The 19,736-nt window shown below is 40.4% G+C and overlaps 1 pseudogene; it reads right to left on the reverse strand.

The window, feature by feature from the left end:
- Positions 1–675: 675 nt before the first annotated feature.
- LOC125121954 (transmembrane protein 230-like) lies at positions 676–1,101 on the reverse strand (annotated as a pseudogene).
- Positions 1,102–19,736: the final 18,635 nt, after the last annotated feature.

Below are 19,736 nucleotides of genomic sequence, written 5' to 3' on the forward strand. Positions count from 1 at the left end.
ACTGGCCAAGCTATCAGTGAACCACATCAGAGATGGGGCCAAGGATTGGTGAACAAAGTGTTTACATTTTGAAACCTTGGTCTGAGGTTTAAAAAATTCCTAGTTGCTGTTAATAAGAAAGCAAGTAAAGTAATAAATTCATTGAGTTGAAAAAAAATTCATTGAGTTAAAAAAAAATCAAGTAAAAAAATTACAGATGCATCCACACTGATATTTGATTTTGCCATGATGAGTATGGGGATAAGACAGTTAGATCTATTTTCAAAAGAAATTACTTAGTAACAAGAAATCTGACATACTGCATTCTTCCATTTGCCACAAGAACATACTGACATTGAGGACTAGTTGAAAGAAATGCTTAACTCTAAAAATGATGGTGGCAGCAAAAGCTAAAGAATAACCTCCCCCTTTCTCATGCAATTAACACTGCTACTCTTCGTAATACATATGCATATGGAAAAATTTGTCAGGAACTTTTCCAGGGCCAGGAGATGAAAATTAGAGACTATCCTAATGAGCTAGTTGTAAATTCAATTAACTTCTTTAGGACAGATCCATTAAAATCTGGCCACTGTTTGGTTAAACATCTGCCAGTTGCAGAAATCCTTAGTCCCTAGACATAGCTTCTGCTCAATGTCATAAAGTTAGGCTCAGTCTCATCTGTGACTCTTCTCCTCAGGGCTGAGGTGCATGTCTGTCATCAAAGTCTGGAATGTCATAAGAGTAACCCCGGTGGCCTTTGGATGCATAGTAGGTGATGCGCAGGTGGTAGAATCCTGGCAGGAACCCGGATGCCAATGATCAGGACAGGAACAGACCGGTCTGCACCCCCTTTGCTGATATAGCCTGCCAGCAGGAGGGAGCCTATGATAATGAGAAAGGCGCTAATCAAAAACAGCACTGTAGCAAGCGCAATGGCCTTATATGGGATCTTAGGAGGGCTTTTCTTAAACTGAAGGTCAATGTAGCCATCGTCTGTACTGGAGAACCTTGAGTATTTCACTTTACTACTGAGGATTCCAGTAGTCAGGTTGGTACGAGACGGCATCATAACATGTTGACACAGCTATACGCGGAGCCCCGCGCCAACAGCTCGCTCACGGTTGGCAGAAAGCGCGCCCGAAGCCTCATGGCACACTTCCCCCAACTGCCGCCCCGCCCCCGACCAGCGGGGCGCCGGAAATGGCCTGGATTTTGTATTTTATTAAGTCGACTTTGACCAGCCTCATTTTGATTCATTTGTAAGAGACAATGTCCCTGGAAAATGAAGAGATTTTTTTTTCCCATGGAAGTTTTTTTTTCTTGTGTAGCCAATGATCCCTTTAAATAAACCCTACTCTCTGCTTCGAAAAATAAATAAATAAAAAATAAAATTTATGGACATTTTGGAGTTCCCGTCATGGCTCAGCAGTTAGCGAACCCCGCTAGCATCCATGAGGACGTGGCTTTGCTGTGGCTGTGGTGTAGGCCGGCGAATACAGCTCCGATTCGACCCCTAGCTGGGAACTTCCATATGTCATGGCTGCAGCCCTAAAAAAGACAAAAAGACCCCCCCCCCAAAAAAAAGACCAAACAAACCCACAAAAACTTATGGGCATTTGACAATATAGATTATTTTTGAAGTTGGGCATCTCTGTAGCAATTACATTAAATCTTTTTTGTTGTTGTTGTTGTTTGTTTGCTTTTGTCTTTTTACCTTTTCTAGGGCCGCTCCCTCAGCATATGGAGGTTCCCAGGCTAGGAGTGGAATCGGAGCTGTAGCCACCAGGGTACGCCAGAGCCACAGAAACGCGGGATCTGAGCCATGTCTGCAACCTACACCACAGCTCACCGCAACGCGGGATCCTTAACCCACTGAGCGAGGCCAGGGATTGAACCCGAAACCTCATGATTCCTAGTCAGATTCGTTAACCACTGAGCCACAACAGGAACTCCTCTTTTGGGTTTTGAAGAAGGATTGCCCACGTTGAATTTCCAGGCTGGGAGGATTGTGCGATCCTGGGATTCCTTACACCATGATCATCTCAGGGCATGGCAAAGGAAGGTGTTCTTCCTATGAATTAGCCATCTCACGGCTTTCCCTATACGTGTATACAAGTATAGCGTGTATGCCTGAAATTCCTCACAGGGATATTCACCATATTTATGGAGTCTTCATGTTTGTATTCATTGTACAATATGCAACATCTACAGTATTTAAGGGACCTTTTGGCAAGTGTGAAAAACAGCACTTTTTCTGGGCAAAGTGTTGTGACAAGACTGAGACTGCAGGTGGCAGCAAAAACTCAGACATGGAAAAAAGCCAGCCCACTAAAGCTGTAGGATTGTCTCACAGTGGATCCTCTATTTATTTACAATGACTTTGAAAAAGACCTGAAAGCTTTAAGCAGCCATTTTAGTGGATTTAATAACCATCTTGAATATCTGGCAATTTGAAGCCATCCTATCTGTTCTTCAGCATGAATGAAGATATCTGAGATTACTAGTACAGTCTTCAAAGAATTACACATTCAAGTTGTTTTAAAAAAAGAATGTCCTTTTCATCAATAGGGCCTTATTAGTCTAGGTTTGACATTTAATGAGAGATAGCTTCCACATTATGGCCCTGACAGCCATCATTCATGTTTTTTAAACCGGAACAAATTTTCCGCTTTTGACTGGGTCTCTAAGGACACAACGTAGACAGGAGACAGGAAGGCATCACTTGTAGACACATTTGGCTCTCCTACAGCTGATACCAACATTGCTGCTTTCGCATTTCATCTGATATTATTGGTTTGCATATGCCTGATTTATTTTTGCTCATCCCATAGTTTTAAAAATTTCTGTGAAATTTAAAAAATATTTTTCTTGTAGAGAGTATACAGCTTGTTATATCTTAACCCAATCTTGGAGTCCTTATTATTTATTACTAGTGTTCAAACTGTTCACATTTCTTCTGATATGTTTGATTTCCTATGTTCCTTCTTACTTTATATTTACTGTTTATTATATTTATTATTATTCATGCTTTTCCTTTTTATAAATTTCTTCTATATTAATCAGGATGTTAATTTTTAAAATTCATCTTTATCTTTCTTCTTGAGCAATTCACAGTTTACTATATATCTCATATCTTAACTCATTTTTAAAGTTACAAGTCTCTATCCATGTGCTGAAATCATACAAAAAAAAAAATCAATGAGTCAATGACAAAAATGAAAGAGGAAATTAAAAAATACCTTGAGATAAATGACAACAAAAATTCAACCATACAAAATCTATGGGATGCAGCAAAAGCAGTTCATAGTAATAAAGGCCTCTCCCCCCAAGAAAAATCTCAAATAAATAAAATTACCTACCACCTAAAATAATTAGAAAAGAGGAGTTCCCGTCGTGGCGCAGTGGTTAACGAATCCAACTAGGAACCATGAGGTGGCGGGTTCGGTCCCTGCCCTTGCTCAGTGGGTTAACGATCCGGCGTTGGCGTGAGCTGTGGTGTAGGCTGCAGACGCGGCTCAGATCCCGCATTGCTGTGGCTCTGGCGTAGGCCGGCGGCTACAGCTCCGATTCGACCCCTAGCCTGGGAACCTCCATATGCCGCGGGAGCGGCCCAAAGAAATACCAAAAAGACAAAAAAGAAAAAAAAAAGAAAAGAAAAATAAGCTAAATCTAAAGTTAGCAGGAGGAAGGAATACAGATCAGAGAGGAAATACATAAGAGATTACAAAGCAATAGAAAAAAATAAGTAAAACCAAGAGTTGGTTCTTTGGAAGGGTAAGCAAAATTGACAGACCTCTGCCCAGCCTCACCAAGAAGAAAAGAGAACCTAAATAAACAAAATAAGAAATGAAAAAGGAGTTCCCGTGGTGGCTCAGTGGTTAACGAATCCAACTAGGAACCATGAGGTTGCAGGTTCATCCCTGGTCTTGCTCAGTGGGTTAAGGATCCAGCGTTGCCGTGAGCTGGGGTGTAGGTTGCAGACGCAGCTCGGATCCCGCATTGCTGTGGCTCTGGCATAGGCTGGCAGCTACAGCTCCAATTAGACCCCTAGCCTGGAAACCGAGAGAGCTGCCGAGAGAGAGGCCCAAAAATGGCAAAAAGACCAAAAAAAAAAAAAAAAAAGAAGAAAGAAAGAAAGAAAGAAAGAAATTAAAAAGGAGGATTAACAACCAACACCATAGAAATACAGAAAACCATAAAAGAAATTTATGAACAATTATATGCCAACAAATTTGACAACACAGAAGATATGGACAAGTTTCTAGAAACATACAGGCTACCAAATCTAAATCAAGAAATGGGTAACTTGAACAGACCAATCACTAGAAGTTCAATAGAATCTGTAATTTAAAAATCTCCTGACAAACAAGTCAATGACCAGATGGCTTCATAGGCAAATTCTAAACATATAGAGAAAAACTTATACCAATCATTCTCAAACTCTTCCAAAAATTGACAAGGAGGGAATACTCCCCAAGACATTCTATGAAGCCACCATTACCCTGATACCAAAACCAGAGAAACCAACAAAAAAGATTATAGGACAATATCTTTAATGAATATAGATGCAAATTTTTTCAACAAAATATAAGCAAACCAAATCTAACAACACATTGAAAGATCATACATCACAACCAAGTCAGATTCATCTCAAGTTCATAAAGATGGCTCAATATACACATCACATAATGTGATATACCACATCAATGAAAGAAAAGACAAAAACTACATGATCATCTCAATAGATGCCAGAAAAAGCATTTGATAAAATTCAACATCAATTCATGATAAAAACTCTTACCAAAGTGGGTATAGAGGGAACATATCTCAACATAATAAAGACTGTTTATCACAAACCTACAGCCAATATAAGACTCAATGGTGAAAACCTGAAAGCCTTCCTGCTAAAATATAGAACAAGATGGGGATGCCCACTCTCACCAGTTCTATTCAACATAGTACTGGAAGTTCTAGCCACAGCAATCAGACAAGAAAAAGAAATAAAAGGATACAAATTGGAAGAGAAGAGGTATAACTGTCATTATATGCAGAAGACATGGTACTATTTATAGAAAACCCTAAAGACTCCAGGTAAAAATTACTAGAACTGATAAATGAATTCAGCAGGGTAGCAGAATAGAAGATTAACATACAGAAACTGGTTTCATTTCTTTACACTAACAATGAAATACGAGAAAGGGAATGTAAAAACACAATACCTTTTAAAATTACACCAAATTAAAATACTTATGAATAAACCTGACCAAAGTGGTGAAAGATTTATATGCTGAGAACTATAAGACATTTAAAAAAGAAGCTGAAGGAGTTCCCGTTGTGGTGCAGTGGAAAAGAATCTGACTAGGAATCATGAGACTGCAGGTTCAATCCCTGGCCTCACTCAGTGGGTTAAGGATCTGGCATTGCTGTGAGCTGTGGTGTAGGTCACAGATATGGCTCGGATCTGGTGTTGCTGTGGCCATGGTGTAGGCAGCAGCTGTAGCTCCAATTCAACCCCTAGTCTGGGAACCTCCATATGCTTCAAGTGCAGTGCTAAAAAGAAAAAAAGAAACAAAGAAACTGAAGATACTTCAAAGAAAGATATCCATGCTTTTGGAATGGGAGAATAAATACAGTTAAAATGACCATTCTACCCAAAGCTATCTACAGATTTAATGTGATCCCTATCAAATTACCCATGACATTTTCCACAGAACTCTAGAACAAATAATCCTAAAATTTATATGAAACTGTAAAAGACTCAGAATTCCCAAGCAATCCTGAGGTAAATAACAAAGCAGGAGTCATAACCCTCCCAGACTTCAGACAATACTACAAAACTACAATAATCAAAAATAGCATGGCACAAAAACAGACATGGATCAATGGAACAGAGTAGAAAGCCCAGAAATAAACCCACATACTGATGGTCAATTAATCTCCCACAAAGGAGGCAAGAATATACAATGGGAAAAAGTCTCTTCAGCAAGTGGTGTTGGCAAACTTGGACAGCTTCCTGTAAATCAATGCTCACATTCTCACATCATAAACAGAAATAAACTCAAGATGGCTTTTTGATGGTTTTTGTTTTTTTGCTTTTTTAGGGCCGCACCCGAGGCATATGGAAGTTCCCAGGCTAGGGGTCAAATCCAAGCTACAGCTGCCAGCCTACGCCACAGCCACAGGAACGCAGGATCCAAGCCGCATCTGAGACCTACACCACAGCTCACGGCAAAGCCGAATCCTTAACCCAATGAGCGAGGTCAAGGATTGAACCCATATCCTCATGGATCCTAGTCAGGTTCATTAACTGCTGAGCCGTGAAGGGAACTCCTCAACTTTTTTAAAAACAATTTTACAATTAGAAAAATAAAAGATAGTATAAAGAACATCCTTGATGCTGTTTATTCAGATTTACCTATTACTACATTTTACTCCAATTCAGTCTACCGTATACTTTCTCTCTGTGTACACACCACATGCACTCACAATTATTCTGAGGGTAAGTTACAAATATAACTCATCTACAGCTTTATCTCTAAACACTTTAGGGTACAGTTCCTAAAGAGAGTGCTGTTCTCTTACACACCCATATATGGTTATCAATTTCATAAATTTGTTGGATATAGAGTTTCCATCTAATGGACTGTTATGTTAATGCTTATGTTTTGTCAGCCAACTTAAGAAAGTCTTCTGTCGGGTTCTGACCCCTCTCCAGGGCAGTCCAGGGTTAAGATTTGCATTGAGTTACATCTCTTTAGCCTCTTTTAGCCTAGAGCTTTCTACAGCCTTTCTCAGTATTTTATGACATTACAATTTTTAAAGAGTATGGTCCCTTTGACATTTAAAAACTAGCAGATTGTTCATTTTGTGTTTTTCTTTCTTTTTTAAAAATTAAGATTCTGGAGTTCCCGTCGTGGCGCAGTGGTTAACGAATCCGACTAGGAACCATGAGGTTGCAGGTTCGGTCCCTGCCCTTGCTCAGTGGGTTAATGATCCGGCGTTGGCATGAGCTGTGGTGTAGGTTGCAGATGTGGCTCAGATCCCGCGTTGCTGTGGCTCTGGCGTAGGCCGGTGGCTACAGCTCCGATTGGACCCCTAGCCTGGGAATCTCCATGTGCCGCGGGAGCAAAAAAAAGAAATAGCAAAAAAAAAAAAAAAAATTAAGATTCTGAAGCCAGTGGTGCTGTTTATTTATTTATTTATTATTTATCTTTTTAGGGCTGCACTCAAGGCACATCAAAGTTCTCCGGCTAGGGGTGCAATCAGAGCCACAACTGCCAGTCTACACCACAACCACAGCCACAGCCGCAGCCGTACCACCTCCAAGACAGGTCTGTGATCTACACCACAGCTCGTGGTAGCGCTGGATCCTTAATCCACTGAGCGAGGCCAGGGATTGAACCCACAACCTCATGGATAATAGTTGGATTTGTTGCCTCTGAGCCACAACAGGAACTCCCATTTTGTGTTTTTCTGATCGTTCCATCATGATGAGATTCAATTTATGCTCCCAGCTCATCCTCACCAAGTGAGATCATGTCTTCCGTGGGCTATGTCAGCTGCCCTCCATGGGGGATGTTAACTTCGATCACCTACCCAGGCTGTTGTCTCATTCTCAACTCTGTAATTATGGTTTTGTTTTTCTGTCTTGCAACTAATACGCAGTCTGGAGTGATACATACGCTTTATTACCATGCAACTTTCCTTCCCATCAAAATTCTCTCCTAGGTTTATCATCGATGATTCTTTCCTGTTCCAATCATTACCCATGATGTTTGCAAAATAATGATTTTCCAACTCTCTCACTCTCGGAATATTTGCCAGTCAGATCTTGGCACTTTCCTGTAAACAAGAGCCCTCCCTTCTCATCATGTACCTACCTATCTACCTATCTAATCTACTGCATGGACCCATCCCTATATTTTCAATGGTTTTATACTTCAATACTGTTCTTAATCCCTGGTACTCAAATTAGCCCAGATTTGGCAGCAGGGGTCCTATGTCCCTCTTTCATAGTGAGAACTTGGCTCCCAAGAGTATCAGCACATTTAGACATTTGCTCATTTTTAAAATACATCTAAAACAATTTCAGAATTACTTTGTCCACACTGCTGAAATAAGCAAACTACTAAAAAAAAAATTTCAGATTTTCTTACAATTCTTCCCCCACCTCAATGGCCCTTGCTCGTCCCCCAAATGAGGCTATATGGCCAAATACTGTGTTCATACAGTACTTGGATTGGCCCTTTCTTTTTTTCTCCCTTCTTCTTTTCCTCCTTCCCTCCCTTCAGTCTGGTATAACATTTATTTAAAGTACAATTAGGTTTTTTTCAGTTAGCTTTCACGTTCCAGAGGATTTTTGTTATTGCTAGTGTTGTGTTTTTTTTTTTTTTTTTCACTTCTCCTTATTCTTCTGGAAGATACTGTGTAGAGATGATATCAAATTCTTCCTTAAATGTTGGGTAGAATTCACTGGGGCCTGGAATACACAGGCCTAGCATTTTCCCCTCTGGAATGTTTTTAACTACAAAGTCCATGTCTTTGATAAAGGATGATTTCAATAATTTCCCTTTGAGTTTTATAGCGTCTTTTTATGTATTTGTCAATTTCATCTAAGACATCTTTTTAATGTCTGGGAGCGGAGAAAGCAATCTATAGGGTTCCCCTTCCTCTTTCATTCCCGATGTTGTTAATTTGGTCTTCTCCTTTACTGCTGGTGCGTCTGGCTAGACCTTTCTGTCATTTTTTTGTTTGAGGTTTCCAAAGAACCAGGTTTTAGTTTCATGGTTTTTTCTCTATTATTTTTTCTATTTTCCATTTAACTCACTTATATCTTATATTATATACATATAGTATATGCACTGTTTGTGGGGTTTTTGCATTATGCAGTATCAAATTATACAGTTTATAAGAATACATTTGCTTGTCACAAATGTTTGTATTTAATTTTCCCCTGTCATTAGATCTTAGATTTGAATTAGTTTTCCCCCTTTTTTTCAGCATTGTGTGCTTCCCTTAGTAATGGAATAATGGAGATACAATTCTGAATTTTTGAAAATCTAAAAATATTCTTTCTTTGCTCTCACATTTTAATATTATGCTTCTGGACAAGATCCACAGATGAGAATTCTCTCTCTCTCTATTTTTTTATTTTTTTGTCTTTTTGTCATTTTAGGGCTGCACCCGCGGCATATGGATGTTCCCAAACTAGGAGTCCAATCAGAGCTGTAGCCTCTGGCCTATGCCACAGTCACAGCAACACCAGATCCAAGCTGCATCTTCGACCAACACCACAGCTCATGGCAATGCCAGATCCTTAATGCACTGAGCAAGGCCAGGGATGGAACCTGGTTGGATTTGTTTCCACTGCATGAGGACAGGAACTCTGAGAGTTCTCTTTTAATCAAAAATCTGCAAATAGGAAGTTTGGTCATAGCTGATATTCTCTTTCTAAGCAAGTACCTATTTTCTCTGAATGGTGTATTTTCTCCAACCTTCGTCTTCAGAAATTTTAAGTGATCTGTGGCCATGTATGTCTGTTCTAATTAATTTTACCTGGGTATTGGTGAGCTCTTTCTAATAGAAATAAGTCTTCAGCTCAGAAGTGTTTTCTTATATATTTATGTGAATATTAATTTTTATTCATTCAGTGCTTTTTTTCCCTCTGACACTCTTATTCTCATAATAAAATCCCAGGCTAGGTCCATTCCTATCTCTTCCTTTATATCTTCTATTCCTTTGTATTTTGTTCAAAGTTCTCAGCTATTTCCTTCATTTCTTTTCCCCAAATCCAAGTTCACTTCTCAGCTAGGACTACTGTATGTCTCATATCCCTCCCCAGAATTTCCAAATCTGTAAATCAGTTTTTGAATTTCTGAAATTCTTCTTTTGGCTCCAATGACATCAAATTTATAGAATTCTGGAGTTTAAAAAGATCCAAGGAGTTCTGGTCACAGCTCAGTGGTTAGCAAATCTGACTAGGAACCATGAAGTTGTGGGTTCGATCCATCCCTGGCCTTGCTCAGTGGGTTAAGGATCCAGTGCTGCTGTGAGCCATGGTGTAGGTTGCAGAGGCGGCTTGGATCTGGCATTGCTGTGGCTGTAGTGTAGGCTGGTGGCTATAGATCTGATTAGACCCCTAGCCTGGGAACCTCCATATGCCGCAGGTGCGGCCCTGGACAATACAAAAAGACAAAAACAAAAAGATCTGAAAGAGGACCACTTTCCACTATCTGGTTTTATAAATGAACAAATAGGCTAAGAAGCTTAATAAATATCATAGAATAAGCATCAGGGCAAGAAAAGGATGTCTAGAACATTGCTTGCTTTCTTCATTTCACTGACCACATCTTACTGGACAGGGATTTTTGTTGTTGTTTTGTAAACAAAAAAGTACTAATTTTCAATACAACCAGAACCAAATTGTAACAACAAAATCCACCATAACCAACAACAACAAAGAATAAATAAAGAAAAGAGAAGGGGAAGGGAGGGAGGAAGGAAAAACATCTGGTAAATGAAGTATGAAGCCACACTTTCAAAATCAAATAGCTAATAAACTAATAAAATCAGATAGCTGTATCTCTCTTTTAGTCACAGTCTTCCAATATTCAGTAAAAAAGAAGCAGAAAAAGAAAACTGCCGAGCAAACCAAGCCCTATCTTTAACTAAGTGAAAGGGAATATAAGAGTACTTGTGGCCACATCAGAGAGTAGCCTGCTGCAGAGACATGAATGGCTCCCCAACACTTTGATCACAGAGCTTCAAGTGCAAACGTGCTGAGAAGGGCATGTGGGAGGCACTGAGGGCAAAGCTAGGGGCCGGGCCAGTGGGCATAAGGAGCAGGAGCAGAGGTGAGAGAGAAAGCAGGTATCACAGGTGGGATTACAGAGCCTGGTGAACACCTGATGGAACAAGCAAGGCGAAGGTTATTACAGTACAAAGAAAGTCACTACCTTGTCTTTCTTATTCGAAACTTAATACGTGAACAGAACACGCTGGCAGACACTGACCCCAAACCTATGGCCGTGGCTCTGAAGTCTTTCTCTGTCTGTACTATTTGTGGTCCTGGCTGGTGATGAGTCCACGCTGACCTTTGCCACTACTCTTTTAAAGATGAACAATAATGCAATAAGTGAAACACCAATAAGGCACATGCTATTTTTTCTTGCTCTTTGACCTAGAGATCTTTTACTCTGAATGTCAGGTTGAGTCCCTGGGATACACTCTTTGGAAACACAGCAAGGGGAGTTGAAATGACTTATTTTTATCTGTTTAATGACTTTAGAAATAGAGAAACATTTTACATTGAAGTCATAAATGACAAACTTGGACAAGAAGTAAAATCAAATAGATCTGTGGAATGGAGACTCCCTAAGAAACATGGTTGGAAGCAGGTTGTCCCTTAGATGGGACAAGTGGAGCGGTTTTCCAAATGTCTTATGTCAGACCAGAGTATATTAGCAATCTGTTAATCAGATAGCCCAGATGGACACCAGCAAGGGAGACTCAAAAAAGGTGATTCTCTGGTATTTATACTCAAACAGATGGGTTCTTCAAAAGTAATTCAGTTTGCCACACTGCCAAATCAGCAGCTACTAAAATTAATACAGATTGGACTTGTTCCATAAATGGTCCTCTGTAGCAGGCTTCTTTTTTCTTTCAAATTGCTGCTTAAATTTCACCTGTTCCCTGAAATCTTTTAAAGCTAATATCTCCTGGAACATGATCATCCAACATTTCTTCCTTCTTCACAACATGACAATGGGAGGAAAAAGTATGTATACGTGTATGTGTAACTTGGTCCCCATGCTATACAGCAGAAAAAATAAAAATAAAAATAAAACCAAAAACCAAAAACCAAAAACCATTTCTTCCTTCTAGCTGTTTGATATACACATGGGCACCCAGATAACTCTCTGCTATCCAGCCTGACAAAAGATAAGGTGAATCAACTCACTGATGGAGATTCACTATGCTTACAACATACATAAATCAACAAATTTCACAGTTAGTTAGAAAATAAAATGCATATAACACCAAATAAATCATCTTAGTATCAATTTTAAAGCATTAAGCTTTATTGCAATTTACCCCGTCCTTATTAATTGCATATTTTTGAACTTGTGCCAACACTCAGACACAATGGTCACAGAATTTATCAGATCACTGTTCATACACACATGCACACACACACATAGTGCTAACTATATTCATGTTTTTAATGAGTCAGTTTGGGTGGTTATTCCATTCACCATGCTATGTTTCTTTAGAAGGATTTATGTTTATGAGCAAGTGGGATGGATTTATCTCAGGAATCCAAGTTTGGTTATACTGTAAACTCCTGACATTTAACTTTTTTTAATCGCATTATAAGTGCCTGACCTTAAAAGCTTTTCATTGCCAAGCATCTAGTTGGATGGCTGCTATCTCAAATAAACATACTACCCCAGACAAAAAATTACACAAAGAGCCAGGCTGCTCCACTCATGCAGTTCCCCTTTGCAGAAAGCTCTAGTCCAAAAAAGAAAATTGTAGGCCAATACCTTTGATGAATATAGTTGGAGATATTCTCAACAAAATTGTAGCCAACAAATCCAACAACACGTAAAAAAGATCATACACCATGACCAAGTGGGAGTCATCCCAAATTCACAAGGATGGTTTGACATATGCAAATCAATTGACATCATACACCACACATTAACAAAAGTCAAAAACCATGTGATCATCTCAATAGCTGCAAAAAAAGCATTTGACAAAATCTAACATCCATTCATGATAGAAACTGACCAAAGTGGGCGTAGAAAGAACATGTCTCAACATAGCAAAAGCCATCTAGGACAAACCCACAGCCAGTATAATACTCAATGGAGAAAAGCTTAAAGATTTCCTGCCAAAATTTGGAACAAGACAAGAATTCCCACTCTCACCACTATTACTCAGTGTAGTATTGGGAGTTCTAGCCACAGCAATCAGACCAAAAGAAAAGAAAAGAAATAAAAAGAATCCAAATTGGAAGGGAAGAGGTAAAACTGTCACTATATACGGGTGACATGATACTACATATAGAAAACCCTAAGGACTCCACACAAAAACTACTAGAACTGATAATAAATTCAGCAAAATAGCAGGATACAAGATCAACTTTCAGAAATTGGTTGCATTTCTGTACACTAAAAATGAGATATTAGAAAAGGAATATAAAAATTCAATACCTTACAAAATTGCACTCCAGGGAAAAAGGATCAAGATGGCAGAGGGTTAAGACATGGCACTAACCTTCTCTCACAAGCACATAAAAAAAAACCCATTTATATGTAGAATGATTTGCACGGAACATCTACTGAATGCTGGCAGCAGACCATAAACCTCTAAAAAGGGCAAGAAACCCTCCGTATAACTGTGTAGGACAAAGGGGGAAAAAAAGAGAGAGAGAAAGAAAGGGAATCAGGATGGGACTAGAACTCCTGAGAGGGAGCTGTTAAAGAGGAAAGGAACCCTCATCCTGGGAAGCCACTTAACTGACAGGGAGATCAGCTGAGACGAGGAACCTCAAAGTCATAGAGAAAAGAACAGCAGATGGACAGAGGAGGGCAAAGCAGAGAGAGAGCTGCACAGATCAACTGCACCACTGCCCTGGACAACACAGACTGAGATGCTTGGGTAGGGGCTGGGCGCTGAGACTCAGGCTCTGGAGGTCAGTTTTGGGGAGAAGACTAGGGTTGGCTGTGTAGAGACAGCCTGAGGGGCTAGGGAGTGTTGTGTCACAGGCTGGGGAGTGGAGCACCACAGCCAAGGGAACCTGGGAGAAGGTCTGGGAAGAAGGTCTGGCACAGAAGTAAGGTGCCATTGTTGGGGAGGGCGAGAAGAGGAGGGGAAGACTGCAATAGGAATATCTTTCCCTGTACACATGCATACTCTCAGAAGGCAGGGTGCCTCTCCCACAGGCTATGGGTGACAAGGCACCACTTACCTGAGCTACAGGCAATGGGGCGACTTGTGCAGGCTATAGATGGTTGGGCATCTCTTGTGCGGCCTAAGGGCCATGGGGGGCTAAGCATGACATGGTGCCTCTTGCATAGTCTACAGGTGGCAGGGGCAAACCACAGCAGTCATCTCAGACACTAGGGGTCTGTGAATAGGCACCATCTATGGCCCCAGTCACCTCAGAGGTTGGCAAAGAAGAGGAAACTACAACCAAGCACTCCCTGTTGTTGCTTTCACTCCCCTGGGAACACACCTGCCCTGCTGCTGCCACTGCCAAACATTCCAGGTGCCACCTACACCTGCCTGATCACTGTCACTTCCCAGGGCCCTGCAACTAGGAGCAGCCTGCTCCACCTTCCCATGAGTCCTAGCCACTGTCAAGGGACCAGCAACCAGGCACTAGCTACTAAGCCCTGCCCACTGCCTCCATCTGCCTGGAAGCACAAACAACACCCTAAGAACAAAAAGTAAGCTCTCACAAAATACTCGGGGCACTCACATATAAACAGCCCTCTAAGACTACAGTAGTTGTTTTCCCTAAACTCACAGAATAAGAAAAATATAAGCAAAATGAAGAAACTCAGGAATCATTCCCAGTTAAAACAGGAGAATTCACCTGAAGGAGCAAGCAAGCAACAGACCTCTGTATTCTAACAGACACTGAGGGAGTTCCTGTCGTGGCGCAGTGGTTAATAAATCCGACTAGGAACCATTAGATTGCAGGTTCAATCCCTGGCATGGTTCTGGGTTGGATCCCTGGCCTTGGTCAGTGGGTTAAGGGTCCGGCATTGTCGTGAGCTGTGGTGTAGGTTGCAGATGAGGCTTGGATCCTGCATTGCTGTGGCTCTGGCGTAGGCCAGCAGCTACAGCTCCGATTAGTCCCCTAGCCTGGGAACCTTCATATGCCACAGGAGCGGCCCTAGAGGAAGCAAAAAGACCAAAAAAAACCAAAAAAAAAAAAAAACCAGACACTGAGTTCAAAAAGGAGACAGTGAAAATACTGAGGGAATTAATAGCAAATATGAAGGAATTAAGGGTGGATATGAACAGTAATGCATATTACTTCAGAGAGGAACTTGAAAATATAAGAAGGAGCCAAGAAAAATTAGAAAATTCATTTGCAGAGACACAGCTGAATAAAGGTACCGAAGAGCAGAATGAATAATGCATAGGAATGAACCAGTGACTTGGAAGATAGAATAATGGAAATCACCCAATCAGGACCCCAGACAGAAAGCCAAATGAACAACATGGAAGCAATATAAGGATCTATGGGATAGTGTAAAGCAGGCCAATCTATGCATAGTAGGGATTTCAGAAGGAGAAGAAAAAGAAAAGGGGATTGAAAATATATTTGAAGAAATTATGGCTGAAAACTTTCCAAACCTAAAGGAAACAGATATCAAGATACAGGATGCACAGGGAGCCCAAACAAACTGAACCCAAACAGGACCACATTAAGACATATTATAATAACAATGGCAAAAGTTAAAGAGAGGATTCTAAAGGCAGCAAGAGAAACACAAAGTGTTAATTATAAGGGAGCCCTCATAAGGCTATCTGCTGATTTCTCTACAGAAATACTACAGGCCAGAAGGGAGTGGCAAGATACAGTCAAAGTTCTAAAAGAAAAAAACTGCATCCTAGAATACTCTACCCAGAAAGAATATCATTTAAAACAGAAGGAGAAATAAAGAATTTCTCCAACAAACAAAAACTAGAAGGGTAGAGCAATACTAAACCCATTCTAAAATAAATACTGAAAGGGATCCTCTAAATAAAAAAGAATTAAGAAGCAACAGGATGGAGGAATTCACCATTGGAGAGCAATCGCTTAAATAAGTCAGTAAACAGATCTAAAAGGAAAACAAACAAACCTATTTTTTTTTTGTCTTTTTGTTGTTGTTGTTGTTGCTATTTCTTGGGCCGCTCCCGCAGCATATGGAGGTTCCCAGGCTAGGGGTCAAATCAGAGCTGTAGCCGCCGGCCTACGCCAGAGCCACAGCAACTCGGGATCCGAGCTGCGTCTGCAACCTACATCACAGCTCACGGCAAAGCTGGATCGTTAACCCACTGAGCAAGGGCAGGGACCGAACCCGCAACCTCATGGTTCCTAGTCGGATTCGTTAACCACTGCGCCACGACGGGAACTCCAAACAAACCTATTGTTAAAGCAACAATGAACACAAGGAACACCAAAAGGACAAACATGAATATTTTAAAAAAGGACTTCAAAATTATAAAATGTGGGGAAGGAAAGTAAGAAAATCTAGACTCTCTTTTTTTCTAGAATATGTTTGAGCCTATATGACTATCAGGCTAAAGCAAGCAGATATAGGAAAGGGTTAACATACTTGAAAAACAGGGCAAAAACAAATCAAAGTCAAATATTACATCCACAAAAACTAAAAAGAGGACACAAGCATAAAATAAAAGGAAATCATTCAACAAAAAAAAAGAAAGGAACAAAGGAGAAACATATAATCAACTGGAAAACAAGGTTTAAAATGTCAATAAGTATATGTTTATCAATGTATTTATCACCTTAAATGTCAATGGACTGGGGGTTCCCATCTTGGCACAGCAGAAATGAATCCGACTAGGAACCATGAGGTTGTGGGTTCGATCCCTGGCCTTGCTCAGTGGGTTAAGGATCCAGGTTGCCATGAGCTGTGGTGTAGGTCGCAGAAGCAGCTCGGATCTGGCATTGCTGTGGCTCTGGTGTAGGCGGGTGCCAACAGCTCTGATTAGACCCCTCGGCTGGGAACCTCCATGTGTCGCGGGTGCAGCCCTAAAAAGACAAAAAGACAAAAATAAAATAAAATAAAATAAAAAATAAAAAAAGAGTACCTATTAATAAAAGTTAAGATGATGTTTAAAAAAAAAATGTGGAGTTCCCATTGTGACGCAGTGGTTAATGAATCCAACTAGGAACCATGAGGTTGCCGGTTTGATCCCTGGCCTTGCTCAGTGGGTTAAGGATCCGGCGTTGCCATGACCTGTGGTGTAGGTCGCAGATGTAGCTTGGATCCTGTGTTGCTGTGGCTCTGGTGTAGGCCAGCGGCTACAGCTCGGATTTGACCCCTAGCCTGGGAACCTCCATATGCCGTGGGAGCGGCTCAAGAAAAGGCAAAAAGACCAAAAAAAAAAATTAATTAATTAATTAAAAAAAATGTCAGTGGACTGAATGCTCCAATCAAAAGACACAGAATGGCAGATTGGATAAAAAAGCAAGAGCCTACAATATGCTATCTACAAAGAGACTCACCATAGGGCAAAGGATACATGTAAATTGAAAGTGAGGGGATGGGAAAAGATATTTCATGCCATTGTCAAGACAGGAAAGCTGGAGTTGCAATACTCATATCAGACAAAATAGACTTAAAAATGAAGGCCACATAAAGACAAAGATGGACAGTATTTAATGATAAAAGTATCCATTCAAGAAAAGGATATTACAGTCATCAATATATATGCCCCTAATATAGGAGCACCCATATACATACAACAAATAATAACAGACAGAAAAGGAGAAATTGATGGGAATACAACAATAGCAGGAGATTTTAACACCCCACTCACATCAATGGACAGATTCTCTAGATAGAAAATCAGTAAAGCAACAGAGATCCTAAATGACTTGAGAGAACAGACTTAATTTACATTTTCAGGATATTTCATCAAAAAAATCAGAATATATATTTTTTTCAAGTGTACATGGAACATTCTCAAGGATTAAGCACATATTGGGGCAGAAAACTAACCTCAAAAAATTTAAGAGTATAGAAATTATTTTAAGCCTCTTCTCTGACCACAAGGGCATGAAACAAGAAATCAACCACAGGAAAAGAAATGAGAAAAAACTTAGAACATGGAGGCTAAACAACAGGCTACTAAAAAACCAGTGGGTCAATGAGGAAATCAAAAGGGAAATTAAAAAATACCCCAGACAAATGAAAACAAAAGAGCAACCATTGAAAATCCATGGGATACCACAAAAGCAGTTCTTAGAGGGAAGTTTATAGCAATACATAGCCTTCCTCAGAAAAGAAGAAAAGAAATCTCAAAGTGACACCTTAACCCACCATCTTAAAGAATTAGAGAAATAACAAACAAAACCTAAAATCAGCAGAAGGAAGGAAATCGTAAAGATCAGAGAGGAAATCAATAAAATAGAGATTCAAAAAACAGTAAAAAAAAAATCAGTAAAACCAAGAGCTGGTTTTTGGAAGAGTAAACAAAATGGACAAACCTCTGGCCAGACTCACCAAGAGGAGAAGGGAAAGAACTCAAATAAAATAAAAAAATGAAAAAGGACAAATCTCAATGGATACTCCAGAAACACACACAAAAATAAGAGAACAATTACATACCAACAAATTTGACAACCTAAAATAAACGGACAGCTTTCTAGAGACTTACAGCCTGCCAAAACTGAATGAAGAAGAAATAGATCAACTGATATACTTAGATCTAAAGGAAATTTATTATGGGAATCACCTCACCTGATTATGGGAGCCCAGATATTCTCTTTTTTTTTGTCTTTTTAGGGCCACACTTGTGGCAAGTGGAAGTTCCCAGGTTTAGGAGTCAAATCTTCAAATCTCAGCTGTAGCCACTGGCCACAGCCACAGCCACAGCCACAGCCACAGCAATGGCAGATCTGAGCTGTGTCTGCGACCTACACCACAGCTCACAGCAATGCCAGATCCTTAACTCACTGAATGAGGCCAGGGATCAAACCTGCATCCTCATGAATACTAGTCAGATTCGTTTCCACTGAGCCGCGATGGGAACACTGGGGGTAGGGGGATGGAGGTCGGGGGAGGACTCAGATATTCTAGGACATGCCAACCACAATTTAGAGAACCAGGAAAGACAGTGGTATGAAGGCAGCGGGTAGGGCTGCTGCTGGTCTAAGTCCTGAAGTCCAAGAAGGTGGACATGCCTTCGCAAGAGCAAGATCATTCACCCCACACCCTTCCTTTTGCTTTATGGGGGCCTTGGATGAACTAGATGATGCCTACCCACATGCATGAGGGCAGATCTTCTTTATTCAGTCTATTGATTCCAGTGCTACTCTCTTTCAGAAACACTCTCATGCACACACCCAGAAATAATGTTTTACCAGCTATTTGGGCATCTCTTAGCCCAGTCAAGGTGACACATAAAAGTAACTATCGGAGTTCCCTTCGTGGCGCAGTGGTTAACGAATCCGACTAGGAACCATGAGGTGGCGGGTTCGGTCCCTGCCCTTGCTCAGTGGGTTAGCGATCCGGTGTTGCCGTGAGCTGTGGTGTAGGTTGCAGACGCGGCTCGGATCCCGCGTTGCTGTGGCTCTGGCGTAGGCCAGCAGCTACAGCTCCGATTGGACCCCTAGCCTGGGAACCTCCACATGCCGCAAGAGCAGCCCAAGAAAATGGCAAAAAGACAAAAAAAAAAAAAGTCATTCATTCACACAACAATCATTGATTCTTTCCTTATCATATATCAAAAATGTGCTAGTTTTTGGAGCTCAAGGTTATTAAGACAAGGTTCTTGTCTTGGCTCTCAAGGGTACTGGGGAACAGAAAAGTAAAGAGACATTTACAGTAAAATACTGTGCAAAGATGTCAGAAGTAGTGATTAGCATGACCCCATGAAAACTCCCTAAGGAAGTCTTTCAATATTTTGAGTATATAGCTTAGCAGGTTAATTAAAAAATGTTAACAATTAAGCAATTAAGGTAATATCTAAAAATGTGTATTTTATTAATATTAATATAT

This window comes from Phacochoerus africanus, chromosome 3 (genome assembly GCF_016906955.1).
Source record: "Phacochoerus africanus isolate WHEZ1 chromosome 3, ROS_Pafr_v1, whole genome shotgun sequence".
Taxonomy (NCBI): Eukaryota; Metazoa; Chordata; class Mammalia; order Artiodactyla; family Suidae; genus Phacochoerus; species Phacochoerus africanus.